The following is a 13389-nucleotide window of genomic DNA, read 5'->3' on the forward strand; positions in this document are numbered from 1 at the left end:
TATCATTTTAAAATATACCTTGCTGAAGAATGGATTAGTTGAATTCAACAATAGAGTGATCATTCACCTCTATCTTGTTCTTTGTCATTTTCTTTTCCCTATTTCAGTCAATGCATTCCTACAAAAATCTTCACAATACCAAGCATTTTATTTAATTTTTAGGATAACTTATTCTAAAGTTCATAGAACCAGATGTTTATACTTAAATTGTATTCAACACTTGTTTGATGAAAATTATTCGGAAAGCATGGAGAAAACAGTTAAATGCTGCTGAGAATTGAACTCAGGATTTCCTGTTTACGAGACAGGAGCTTTAACCACTAAGCCACAGCACCAACAGTAATAGTAAAAAATGCATAAAGAATTTATTGTTAATGATGAAAATGTGTTTTCTGCTATAAATTCTTCTTTATATGTATTGTAATCTTAAACACGAAAAGATACTCAATCACTACGCAAGGATTAATATGTTTTAATAAGCAGGTACTCCTATAAAACCCAATTTCATTTCTTGAATTCTTTACAATTTTTTTTCATGAAGGTAATATTATTGCTCCAATCTAGGTAGACATTTCATCTACGTCTTTCTCATAGATATGTATTTTTTTCATTTTGCAATAACAGTATTCATTCTATAATCTTGAAAATACTTCTGTTTTTATAAGGTTTGAGATGATCTGTTCAACAGTAAGATGAATCAGACTTTTATATTTTAATTGTATCGGAATAAGACCTAATGAAAATGATTTGTTATATAACAATGAGAAAAGCAAGGCACTGCTGAGAGTTGAACTCAGGATCTCCTGGAGACAGGCGCTTTAACCAGCTAAGCCACAGCACCCACTTGATTCGCTATTTTGAAACACTTTTCTTTATGGTGTTCAAGAGAATATTGCTTTTTCACTTTTATATTCTTTTCTAAGTTCACACACTTCTCTACTCAAACACTTAAGATGAATGAAGACTCTTCACTTATTCAAAAACACCTCTCTAATTTGAAGTTTACCCTATTCATATCATTTTAAAATATACCTTGCTGAAGAATGGATTAGTTGAATTCAACAATAGAGTGATCATTCACCTCTATCTTGTTCTTTGTCATTTTCTTTTCCCTATTTCAGTCAATGCATTCCTACAAAAATCTTCACAATACCAAGCATTTTTTTTAATGTTTAAGTTAACTTATTCTAAAGTTCATAGAACCAGATGTTTATTCTTAAATTGTATTCAACATTTGTTTGATGTAAAATATTCAGAAAGCATAGAGAAAACAGTTAGGTTCTGCTGAGATTTGAACTCAGGATTTCCTGTTTACGAGACAGGCGCTTTAACCACTAAGCCACAGCACCAACGTTAACAGTAAGAAATGCATAAATTATTCATTGTTGATGATGAAAATGTGTTTCCTGCTATAAATTCTTCTTTATATGTATTGTAATCTTAAACAGGAAAACATACTCACTACGCAAGTATTAATATGTTTTAATGAACAGGTACTCTTATAAAACCCAATTTCATTTCTTGAATTCTTTACAATTTTTTTTCATGAAGGTAATAATATTGCTCCAATCTAGGTAGACATTTCATCTACGTCTTTCTCATAGATATGTATTTTTTTCATTTTGCAATAACATTATTCATTCTATAATCTTGAAAATACTTGGGTTTTTATAAGGTTAAAGATGATCTGTTCATCAGAAAGATGAATCAGACTTTTATATTTTAATTGTATCGGAATAAGACCTAATGAAAATGATTTGTTATATATTACAATGAGAAAAGCAAGGCGCTGCTGAGATTTGAACTCAGGATTTCCTGTTTACTAGACAGGCGCTTTAACCAGCTAAGCCACAGCACCCACTTGATTCTTAAATTTGAAACACTTTTCTTTATGGTGTTCAAGAGAATATTGCTTTTTCACTTTCATATTCTTTTCTAAGTTCACACACTTCTCTACTCAAACACTTAAGATGAATGAAGACTCTTCACTTATTCAAAAACACCTCTCTAATTTGAAGTTTACCCTATTCATATCATTTTAAAATATTGCTTGCTGAAGAATGGATTTGTTGAATTCCACAATAGAGTGATCATTCACCTCTATCTTGTTCTTTGTCATTTTCTTTTCCCTATTTCAGTCAATGCATTCCTACAAAAATCTTCACAATACCAAGCATTTTATTTGATTTTTAAGATAACTTATTCTAAAGTTCATAGAACCAGATGTTTATTCTTAAATTGTATTCAACATTTGTTTGATGAAAATTATTCGGAAAGCATGGAGAACACAGTTAGGTGCTGTTGAGATTTGAACTCAGGATTTCCTGTTTACGAGACAGGTGCTTTAACCACTAAGCCACAGCACCAACGTTAATAGTAAGAAATGCATACATAATTTATTGTTGATGATGAAAATGTGTTTCCTGCTATAAATTCTTCTTTATATGTATTGTAATCTTAAACACGAAAACATACTCAATCACTACGCAAGTATTAATTTGTTTTGATAAACAGGTACTCTTATAAAACTCAATTTCATTTCTTGAATTCTTTAAAAAAAAATCATGAAGGTATTAATATTGCTCAAATCTAGGTAGAAATTTCATCTACGTCTTTCTCATAGATATGTATTTTTTTCATTTTGCAATAACAGTATTCATTCTATAATCTTGAAAATACTTCTGTTTTTATAAGGTTTAAGATGATCTGTTCAACAGTAAGATGAATCAGACTTTTATATTTTAATTGTATCGGAATAAGACCTAATGAAAATGATTTGTTATATAACAATGAGAAAAGCAAGGCACTGCTGAGAGTTGAACTCAGGATCTCCTGTTTACTAGACAGGCGCTTTAACCAGCTAAGCCACAGCACCCACTTAATTCTTAAATTTGAAACACTTTTCTTTATGGTGTTCAAGAGAATATTGCTTTTTCACTTTCATATTCTTTTCTAAGTTCACACACTTCTCTACTCAAACACTTAAGATGAATGAAGACTCTTCACTTATTCAAAAACACCTCTCTAATTTGAAGTTTACCCTATTCATATCATTTTAAAATATACCTTGCTGAAGAATGGATTAGTTGAATTCAACAATAGAGTGATCATTCACCTCTATCTTGTTCTTTGTCATTTTCTTTTCCTTATTTCAGTCAATGCATTCCTACAAAAATCTTCACAATACCAAGCATTTTATTTAATTTTTAAGATAACTTATTCTAAAGTTCATAGAACCAGATGTTCATTCTTAAATTGTATTCAACATTTGTTTGATGAAAATTATTCGGAAAGCATGGAGAAAACATTTAGGTGCTGCTGAGATTTGAACTCAGGATTACCTGTTTACGAGACAGGCGCTTTAACCACTAAGCCACAGCACCAACGTTAATAGTAAGAAATGCATACATAATTTATTGTTGATGATGAAAATGTGTTTCCTGCTATAAATTCTTCTTTATATGTATTGTAATCTTAAACACGAAAACATACTCAATCACTACGCAAGTATTAATATGTTTTAATAAACAGGTACTCTTATAAAACTCAATTTCATTTCTTGAATCCTTTAAAAAAAAATCATGAAGGTATTAATATTGCTCAAATCTAGGTAGAAATTTCATCTACGTCTTTCTCATAGATATGTCTTTTTTTCATTTGGCAATAACAGTATTCATTCTATTATCTTGAAAATACTTGTGTTTTTATAAGGTTTAAGATGATCTGTTCAACAGTAAGATGAATCAGACTTTATATTTTAATGGTATCGGAATAAGACCTAATAAAAATGATTTGTTATATAACAATGAGAAAAGCTAGGGACTGCTGAGAGTTGAACTCAGGATCTCCTGTTTACTAGACAGGCGCTTTAACCAGCTAAGCCACAGCACCCACTTGATTCTTAAATTTGAAACACTTTTCTTTATGGTGTTCAAGAGAATATTGCTTTTTCACTTTCATATTCTTTTCTAAGTTCACACACTTCTCTACTCAAACACTTAAGATGAATGAAGACTCTTCACTTATTCAAAAACACCTCTCAAATTTGAAGTTTACCCTATTCATATCATTTTAAAATATACCTTGCTGAAGAATGGATTAGTTGAATTCAACAATAGAGTGATCATTCACCTCTATCTTGTTCTTTGTCATTTTCTTTTCCCTATTTCAGTCAATGCATTCCTACAAAAATCTTCACAATACCAAGCATTTTATTTAATTTTTAAGATAACTTATTCTAAAGTTCATAGAACCAGATGTTTATACTTAAATTGTATTCAACACTTGTTTGATGAAAATTATTCGGAAAGCATGGAGAAAACAGTTATATGCTGCTGAGAATTGAACTCAGGATTTCCTGTTTACGAGACAGGAGCTTTAACCACTAAGCCACAGCACCAACAGTAATAGTAAAAAATGCATAAAGAATTTATTGTTAATGATGAAAATGTGTTTTCTGCTATAAATTCTTCTTTGTATGTATTGTAATCTTAAACACGAAAAGATACTCAATCACTACGCAAGGATTAATATGTTTTAATAAGCAGGTACTCCTATAAAACCCAATTTCATTTCTTGAATTCTTTACAATTTTTTTTCATGAAGGTAATATTATTGCTCCAATCTAGGTAGACATTTCATCTACGTCTTTCTCATAGATATGTATTTTTTTCATTTTGCAATAACAGTATTCATTCTATAATCTTGAAAATACTTGGGTTTTTATAAGGTTAAAGATGATCTGTTCAACAGTAAGATGAATCAGACTTTTATATTTTAATTGTATCGGAATAAGACCTAATGAAAATGATTTGTTATATAACAATGAGAAAAGCAAGGCACTGCTGAGAGTTGAACTCAGGATCTCCTGGAGACAGGCGCTTTAACCAGCTAAGCCACAGCACCCACTTGATTCTCTATTTTGAAACACTTTTCTTTATGGTGTTAAAGAGAATATTGCTTTTTCACTTTTATATTCTTTTCTAAGTTCACACACTTCTCTACTCAAACACTTAAGATGAATGAAGACTCTTCACTTATTCAAAAACACCTCTCTAATTTGAAGTTTACCCTATTCATATCATTTTAAAATATACCTTGCTGAAGAATGGATTAGTTGAATTCAACAATAGAGTGATCATTCACCTCTATCTTGTTCTTTGTCATTTTCTTTTCCCTATTTCAGTCAATGCATTCCTACAAAAATCTTCTCAATACCAAGCATTTTATTTAATTTTTAAGATAACTTATTCTAAAGTTCATAGAACCAGATGTTTATTCTTAAATTGTATTCAACATTTGTTTGATGAAAATTATTCGGAAAGCATGGAGAACACAGTTAGGTGCTGTTGAGATTTGAACTCAGGATTTCCTGTTTACGAGACAGGCACTTTAACCACTAAGCCACAGCACCAACGTTAATAGTAAGAAATGCATACATAATTTATTGTTGATGATGAAAATGTGTTTCCTGCTATAAATTCTTCTTTATATGTATTGTAATCTTAAACACGAAAACATACTCAATCACTACGCAAGTATTAATATGTTTTGATAAACAGGTACTGTTATAAAACTCAATTTCATTTCTTGAATTCTTTAAAAAAAAATCATGAAGGTATTAATATTGCTCAAATCTAGGTAGAAATTTCATCTACGTCTTTCTCATAGATATGTATTTTTTTCATTTTGCAATACCAGTATTCATTCTATAATCTTGAAAATACTTCTGTTTTTATAAGGTTTAAGATGATCTGTTCAACAGTAAGATGAATCAGACTTTTATATTTTAATTGTATCGGAATAAGACCTAATGAAAATGATTTGTTATATAACAATGAGAAAAGCAAGGCACTGCTGAGAGTTGAACTCAGGATCTCCTGTTTACTAGACAGGCGCTTTAACCAGCTAAGCCACAGCACCCACTTAATTCTTAAATTTGAAACACTTTTCTTTATGGTGTTCAAGAGAATATTGCTTTTTCACTTTCATATTCTTTTCTAAGTTCACACACTTCTCTACTCAAACACTTAAGATGAATGAAGACTCTTCACTTATTCAAAAACACCTCTCTAATTTGAAGTTTACCCTATTCATATCGTTTTAAAATATACCTTGCTGAAGAATGGATTAGTTGAATTCAACAATAGAGTGATCATTCACCTCTATCTTGTTCTTTGTCATTTTCTTTTCCCTATTTCAGTCAATGCATTCCTACAAAAATCTTCACAATACCAAGCATTTTATTTAATTTTTAAGATAACTTATTCTAAAGTTCATAGAACCAGATGTTCATTCCTAAATTGTATTCAACATTTGTTTGATGAAAATTATTCGGAAAGCATGGAGAAAACATTTAGGTGCTGCTGAGATTTGAACTCAGGATTTCCTGTTTACGAGACAGGCGCTTTAACCACTAAGCCACAGCACCAACGTTAATAGTAAGAAATGCATACATAATTTATTGTTGATGATGAAAATGTGTTTCCTGCTATAAATTCTTCTTTATATGTATTGTAATCTTAAACACGAAAACATACTCAATCACTACGCAAGTATTAATATGTTTTAATAAACAGGTACTCTTATAAAACTCAATTTCATTTCTTGAATCCTTTAAAAAAAATCATGAAGTTATTAATATTGCTCAAATCTAGGTAGAAATTTCATCTACGTCTTTCTCATAGATATGTATTTTTTTCATTTTGCAATAACAGTATTCATTCTATAATCTTGAAAATACTTCTGTTTTTATAAGGTTTAAGATGATCTGTTCAACAGTAAGATGAATCAGACTTTTATATTTTAATGGTATCGGAATAAGACCTAATAAAAATGATTTGTTATATAACAATGAGAAAAGCTAGGGACTGCTGAGAGTTGAACTCAGGATCTCCTGTTTACTAGACAGGCGCTTTAACCAGCTAAGCCACAGCACCCACTTGATTCTTAAATTTGAAACACTTTTCTTTATGGTGTTCAAGAGAATATTGCTTTTTCACTTTCATATTCTTTTCTAAGTTCACACACTTCTCTACTCAAACACTTAAGATGAATGAAGACTCTTCACTTATTCAAAAACACCTCTCAAATTTGAAGTTTACCCTATTCATATCATTTTAAAATATACCTTGCTGAAGAATGGATTAGTTGAATTCAACAATAGAGTGATCATTCACCTCTATCTTGTTCTTTGTCATTTTCTTTTCCCTATTTCAGTCAATGCATTCCTACAAAAATCTTCACAATACCAAGCATTTTATTTAAGTTTTTAAGATAACTTATTCTAAAGTTCATAGAACCAGATGTTTATACTTAAATTGTATTCAACACTTGTTTGATGAAAATTATTCGGAAAGCATGGAGAAAACAGTTAAATGCTGCTGAGAATTGAACTCAGGATTTCCTGTTTACGAGACAGGAGCTTTAACCACTAAGCCACAGCACCAACAGTAATAGTAAAAAATGCATAAAGAATTTATTGTTAATGATGAAAATGTGTTTTCTGCTATAAATTCTTCTTTATATGTATTGTAATCTTAAACACGAAAAGATACTCAATCACTACGCAAGGATTAATATGTTTTAATAAGCAGGTACTCCTATAAAACCCAATTTCATTTCTTGAATTCTTTACAATTTTTTTTCATGAAGGTAATATTATTGCTCCAATCTAGGTAGACATTTCATCTACGTCTTTCTCATAGATATGTATTTTTTTCATTTTGCAATAACAGTATTCATTCTATAATCTTGAAAATACTTGGGTTTTTATAAGGTTAAAGATGATCTGTTCAACAGTAAGATGAATCAGACTTTTATATTTTAATTGTATCGGAATAAGACCTAATGAAAATGATTTGTTATATAACAATGAGAAAAGCAAGGCACTGCTGAGAGTTGCACTCAGGATCTCCTGGAGACAGGCGCTTTAACCAGCTAAGCCACAGCACCCACTTGATTCTCTATTTTGAAACACTTTTCTTTATGGTGTTCAAGAGAATATTGCTTTTTCACTTTTATATTCTTTTCTAAGTTCACACACTTCTCTACTCAAACACTTAAGATGAATGAAGACTCTTCACTTATTCAAAAACACCTCTCTAATTTGAAGTTTACCCTATTCATATCATTTTAAAATATACCTTGCTGAAGAATGGATTAGTTGAATTCAACAATAGAGTGATCATTCACCTCTATCTTGTTCTTTGTCATTTTCTTTTCCCTATTTCAGTCAATGCATTCCTACAAAAATCTTCACAATACCAAGCATTTTTTTTAATGTTTAAGATAACTTATTCTAAAGTTCATAGAACCAGATGTTTATTCTTAAATTGTATTCAACATTTGTTTGATGTAAAATATTCAGAAAGCATAGAGAAAACAGTTAGGTTCTGCTGAGATTTGAACTCAGGATTTCCTGTTTACGAGACAGGCGCTTTAACCACTAAGCCACAGCACCAACGTTAACAGTAAGAAATGCATAAATTATTCATTGTTGATGATGAAAATGTGTTTCCTGCTATAAATTCTTCTTTATATGTATTGTAATCTTAAACAGGAAAACAAACTCACTACGCAAGTATTAATATGTTTTAATGAACAGGTACTCTTATAAAACCCAATTTCATTTCTTGAATTCTTTACAATTTTTTTCATGAAGGTAATAATATTGCTCCAATCTAGGTAGACATTTCATCTACGTCTTTCTCATAGATATGTATTTTTTTCATTTTGCAATAACATTATTCATTCTATAATCTTGAAAATACTTGGGTTTTTATAAGGTTAAAGATGATCTGTTCATCAGTAAGATGAATCAGACTTTTATATTTTAATTGTATCGGAATAAGACCTAATGAAAATGATTTGTTATATATTACAATGAGAAAAGCAAGGCGCTGCTGAGATTTGAACTCAGGATTTCCTGTTTACTAGACAGGCGCTTTAACCAGCTAAGCCACAGCACCCACTTGATTCTTAAATTTGAAACACTTTTCTTTATGGTGTTCAAGAGAATATTGCTTTTTCACTTTCATATTCTTTTCTAAGTTCACACACTTCTCTACTCAAACACTTAAGATGAATGAAGACTCTTCACTTATTCAAAAACACCTCTCTAATTTGAAGTTTACCCTATTCATATCATTTTAAAATATTCCTTGCTGAAGAATGGATTTGTTGAATTCCACAATAGAGTGATCATTCACCTCTATCTTGTTCTTTGTCATTTTCTTTTCCCTATTTCAGTCAATGCATTCCTACAAAAATCTTCACAATACCAAGCATTTTATTTGATTTTTAAGATAACTTATTCTAAAGTTCATAGAACCAGATGTTTATTCTTAAATTGTATTCAACATTTGTTTGATGAAAATTATTCGGAAAGAATGGAGAAAAGAGTTAGGTGCTGTTGAGATTTGAACTCAGGATTTCCTGTTTAAGAGACAGGCGCTTTAACCACTAAGCCACAGCACCAACGTTAATAGTAAGAAATGCATACATAATTTATTGTTGATGATGAAAATGTGTTTCCTGCTATAAATTCTTCTTACTATTGTATTGTAATCTTAAACACGAAAACATACTCAATCACTACGCAAGTATTAATATGTTTTAATAAACAGGTACTCTCATAAAACTCAATTTTTTTTCTTGAATTCTTTAAAAAAAATCATGAAGGTATTAATATTGCTCAAATCTAGGTAGAACTTTCATCTACGTCTTTCTCATAGATATGTATTTTTTTTTATTTGGCAATAACAGTATTCATTCTATAATCTTGAAAATACTTGTGTTTTTATAAGGTTTAAGATGATCTGTTCAACAGTAAGATGAATCAGACTTTTATATTTTAATTGTATCGGAATAAGACCTAATGAAAATGATTTGTTATATAACAATGAGAAAAGCAAGGCACAGCTGAGAGTTGAACTCAGGATCTCCTGTTTAGTAGACAGGCGTTTTAACCAGCTAAGCCACAGCACCCACTTGATTCTTAATTTTGAAAACTTTTTCTTTATGGTGTTCAAGAGAATAATGCTTTTTCACTTTCATATTCTTTTCTAAGTTCACACACTTCTCTACTCATAAACTTAAGATGAATGAAGACTCTTCACTTATTCAAAAACACCTCTCTAATTTGAAGTTTACCCTATTCATATCATTTTAAAATATACCTTGCTGAAGAATGGATTAGTTGAATTCAACAATAGAGTGATCATTCACCTCTATCTTGTTCTTTGTCATTTTCTTTTCCCTATTTCAATCAATGCATTCCTACAAAAATCTTCACAATACCAAGTATTTAATTTAATTTTTAAGATAACTTATTCTAAAGTTCATAGAACCAGATGTTTATACTTAAATTGTATTCAACACTTTGATGAAAAATATTCGGAAAGCATGAAGAAAACAGTTAAATACTGCAGAGATTTGAACTCAGGATTTCCTGTTTAGGAGATAGGAGCTTTAACCACTTAGCCACAGCACCAACGGTAATAGTAAAAAATGCATAAATAATTTATTGTTGATGATGAAAATGTGTTTTCTGCTATAAATTCTTCTTTATATGTATTGTAATCTTAAACACGAAAAGATACTCAATCACTTCGCAAGGATTCATATGTTTTAATAAACAGGTACTCTTATAAAACCCAATTTCATTTCTTGAATTCTTTACAATTTTTTTTCATGAAGGTAATAATATTGCTCCAATCTTGGTAGACATTTCATCTACGTCTTTCTTATAGATATATATTTTTTTCATTTTGCAATAACAGTATTCATTCTATAATCTTGAAAATACATGCGTTTTTATAAGGTTAAAGGTGATCTGTTCAACAGTAAGATGAATCAGACTTTTATATTTTAATTGTATCGGAATAAGACCTAATGAAAATGATTTGTTATATAACAATGAGAAAAGCAAGGCACTGCTGAGAGATGAACTCAGGATCTCCTGTTTACTAGACAGGTGCTTTAACCAGCTAAGCCACAGCACCCACTTGATTCTTAAATTTGAAACACTTTTCTTTATGGTGTTCAAGAGAATATTGCTTTTTCACTTTTATATTCTTTTCTAAGTTCACACACTTCTCTACTCAAACACTTAAGATGAATGAAGACTCTTCACTTATTCAAAAACACCTCTCTAATTTGAAGTTTACCCTATTCATATCATTTTAAAATATACCTTGCTGAAGAATTGATTAGTTGAATTCAACAATAGAGTGATCATTCACCTGTATCTTGTTCTTTGTCATTTTCTTTTCCCTATTTCAGTCAATGCATTCCTACAAAAATCTTCTCAATACCAAGCATTTTATTTAATTTTTAAGATAACTTATTCTAAAGTTCATAGAACCAGATGTTTATTCTTAAATTGTATTCAACATTTGTTTGATGAAAATTATTCGGAAAGCATGGAGAACACAGTTAGGTGCTGTTGAGATTTGAACTCAGGATTTCCTGTTTACGAGACAGGCGCTTTAACCACTAAGCCACAGCACCAACGTTAATAGTAAGAAATGCATACATAATTTATTGTTGATGATGAAAATGTGTTTCCTGCTATAAATTCTTCTTTATATGTATTGTAATCTTAAACACGAAAACATACTCAATCACTACGCAAGTATTAATTTGTTTTGATAAACAGGTACTCTTATAAAACTCAATTTCATTTCTTGAATTCTTTAAAAAAAATCATGAAGGTATTAATATTGCTCAAATCTAGGTAGAAATTTCATCTACGTCTTTCTCATAGATATGTATTTTTTTCATTTTGCAATAACAGTATTCATTCTATAATCTTGAAAATACTTCTGTTTTTATAAGGTTTAAGATGATCTGTTCAACAGTAAGATGAATCAGACTTTTATATTTTAATTGTATCGGAATAAGACCTAATGAAAATGATTTGTTATATATTACAATGAGAAAAGCAAGGCGCTGCTGAGATTTGAACTCAGGATTTCTTGTTTACTAGACAGGCGCTTTAACCAGCTAAGCCACAGAACCCACTTGATTCTTAAATTTGAAACACTTTTCTTTATGGTGTTCAAGAGAATATTGCTTTTTCACTTTCATATTCTTTTCTAAGTTCACACACTTCTCTACTCAAACACTTAAGATGAATGAAGACTCTTCACTTATTCAAAAACACCTCTCTAATTTGAAGTTTACCCTATTCATATCATTTTAAAATATTCCTTGCTGAAGAATGGATTTGTTGAATTCCACAATAGAGTGATCATTCACCTCTATCTTGTTCTTTGTCATTTTCTTTTCCCTATTTCAGTCAATGCATTCCTACAAAAATCTTCACAATACCAAGCATTTTATTTCATTTTTAAGATAACTTATTCTGAAGTTCATAGAACCAGATGTTTATTCTTAAATTGTATTCAACATTTGTTTGATGAAAATTATTCGGAAAGCATGGAGAAAACAGTTAGGTGCTGTTGAGATTTGAACTCAGGATTTCCTGTTTAAGAGACAGGCGCTTTAACCACTAAGCCACAGCACCAACATTAATAGTAAGAAATGCATACATAATTTATTGTTGATGATGAAAATGTGTTTCCTGCTATAAATTCTTCTTACTATTGTATTGTAATCTTAAACACGAAAACATACTCAATCACTACGCAAGTATTAATATGTTTTAATAAACAGGTACTCTTATAAAACTCAATTATTTTTCTTGAATTCTTTACAATTTTTTTTCATGAACGTAATGATATTGCTCCAATCTTGGTAGACATTTCATCTACGTCTTTCTCATAGATATGTATTTTTTTCATTTTGCAATAACAGTATTCATTCTATAATCTTGAAAATACTTGGGTTTTTATAAGGTTTGAGATGATCTGTTCAACAGTAAGATGAATCAGACTTTTATATTTTAATGGTATCGGAATAAGACCTAATAAAAATGATTTGTTATATAACAATGAGAAAAGCAAGGCACTGCTGAGAGTTGAACTCAGGATCTCCTGTTTACTAGACAGGCGCTTTAACCAGCTAAGCCACAGCACCCACTTGATTCTTAAATTTGAAACACTTTTCTTTATGGTGTTCAAGAGAATATTGCTTTTTCACTTTCATATTCTTTTCTAAGTTCACACACTTCTCTACTCAAACACTTAAGATGAATGAAGACTCTTCACTTATTCAAAAACACCTCTCTAATTTGAAGTTTACCCTATTCTTATCATTTTAAAATATACCTTGCTGAAGAATGGATTAGTTGAATTCAACAATAGAGTGATCATTCACCTCTATCTTGTTCTTTGTCATTTTCTTTTCCCTATTTCAGTCAATGCATTCCTACAAAAATCTTCACAATACCAAGCATTTTATTTAATTTTTAAGATAACTTATTCT

At 30.1% G+C, this 13389-nt stretch overlaps 13 non-coding genes across 13 annotated transcripts; all 13 read right to left on the reverse strand.

The window, feature by feature from the left end:
• Positions 1-262: 262 nt before the first annotated feature.
• On the reverse strand, positions 263-335 carry TRNAT-CGU (transfer RNA threonine (anticodon CGU)). The gene has a single exon. It is a non-coding gene; the product is annotated as a tRNA-Thr (tRNA).
• A 941-nt stretch (positions 336-1276) lies between these two features.
• On the reverse strand, positions 1277-1349 carry TRNAT-CGU (transfer RNA threonine (anticodon CGU)). Its single transcript has one exon. It is a non-coding gene; the product is annotated as a tRNA-Thr (tRNA).
• Positions 1350-1784: 435 nt separating this feature from the next.
• On the reverse strand, positions 1785-1858 carry TRNAT-AGU (transfer RNA threonine (anticodon AGU)). Its single transcript has one exon. It is a non-coding gene; the product is annotated as a tRNA-Thr (tRNA).
• A 943-nt stretch (positions 1859-2801) lies between these two features.
• Positions 2802-2875, reverse strand: TRNAT-AGU (transfer RNA threonine (anticodon AGU)). The gene has a single exon. It is a non-coding gene; the product is annotated as a tRNA-Thr (tRNA).
• A 435-nt stretch (positions 2876-3310) lies between these two features.
• TRNAT-CGU (transfer RNA threonine (anticodon CGU)) lies at positions 3311-3383 on the reverse strand. Its single transcript has one exon. It is a non-coding gene; the product is annotated as a tRNA-Thr (tRNA).
• Positions 3384-5848: 2465 nt separating this feature from the next.
• Positions 5849-5922, reverse strand: TRNAT-AGU (transfer RNA threonine (anticodon AGU)). Its single transcript has one exon. It is a non-coding gene; the product is annotated as a tRNA-Thr (tRNA).
• A 435-nt stretch (positions 5923-6357) lies between these two features.
• On the reverse strand, positions 6358-6430 carry TRNAT-CGU (transfer RNA threonine (anticodon CGU)). The gene has a single exon. It is a non-coding gene; the product is annotated as a tRNA-Thr (tRNA).
• A 944-nt stretch (positions 6431-7374) lies between these two features.
• TRNAT-CGU (transfer RNA threonine (anticodon CGU)) lies at positions 7375-7447 on the reverse strand. Its single transcript has one exon. It is a non-coding gene; the product is annotated as a tRNA-Thr (tRNA).
• Positions 7448-8388: 941 nt separating this feature from the next.
• TRNAT-CGU (transfer RNA threonine (anticodon CGU)) lies at positions 8389-8461 on the reverse strand. Its single transcript has one exon. It is a non-coding gene; the product is annotated as a tRNA-Thr (tRNA).
• A 434-nt stretch (positions 8462-8895) lies between these two features.
• On the reverse strand, positions 8896-8969 carry TRNAT-AGU (transfer RNA threonine (anticodon AGU)). Its single transcript has one exon. It is a non-coding gene; the product is annotated as a tRNA-Thr (tRNA).
• A 944-nt stretch (positions 8970-9913) lies between these two features.
• Positions 9914-9987, reverse strand: TRNAS-ACU (transfer RNA serine (anticodon ACU)). Its single transcript has one exon. It is a non-coding gene; the product is annotated as a tRNA-Ser (tRNA).
• A 1451-nt stretch (positions 9988-11438) lies between these two features.
• On the reverse strand, positions 11439-11511 carry TRNAT-CGU (transfer RNA threonine (anticodon CGU)). The gene has a single exon. It is a non-coding gene; the product is annotated as a tRNA-Thr (tRNA).
• A 1456-nt stretch (positions 11512-12967) lies between these two features.
• Positions 12968-13041, reverse strand: TRNAT-AGU (transfer RNA threonine (anticodon AGU)). The gene has a single exon. It is a non-coding gene; the product is annotated as a tRNA-Thr (tRNA).
• Between the last annotated feature and the right edge of the window lie 348 nt (positions 13042-13389).

Source organism: Lissotriton vulgaris, chromosome 12 (assembly GCF_964263255.1).
Source record: "Lissotriton vulgaris chromosome 12, aLisVul1.2, whole genome shotgun sequence".
Lineage (NCBI taxonomy): Eukaryota > Metazoa > Chordata > Amphibia > Caudata > Salamandridae > Lissotriton > Lissotriton vulgaris.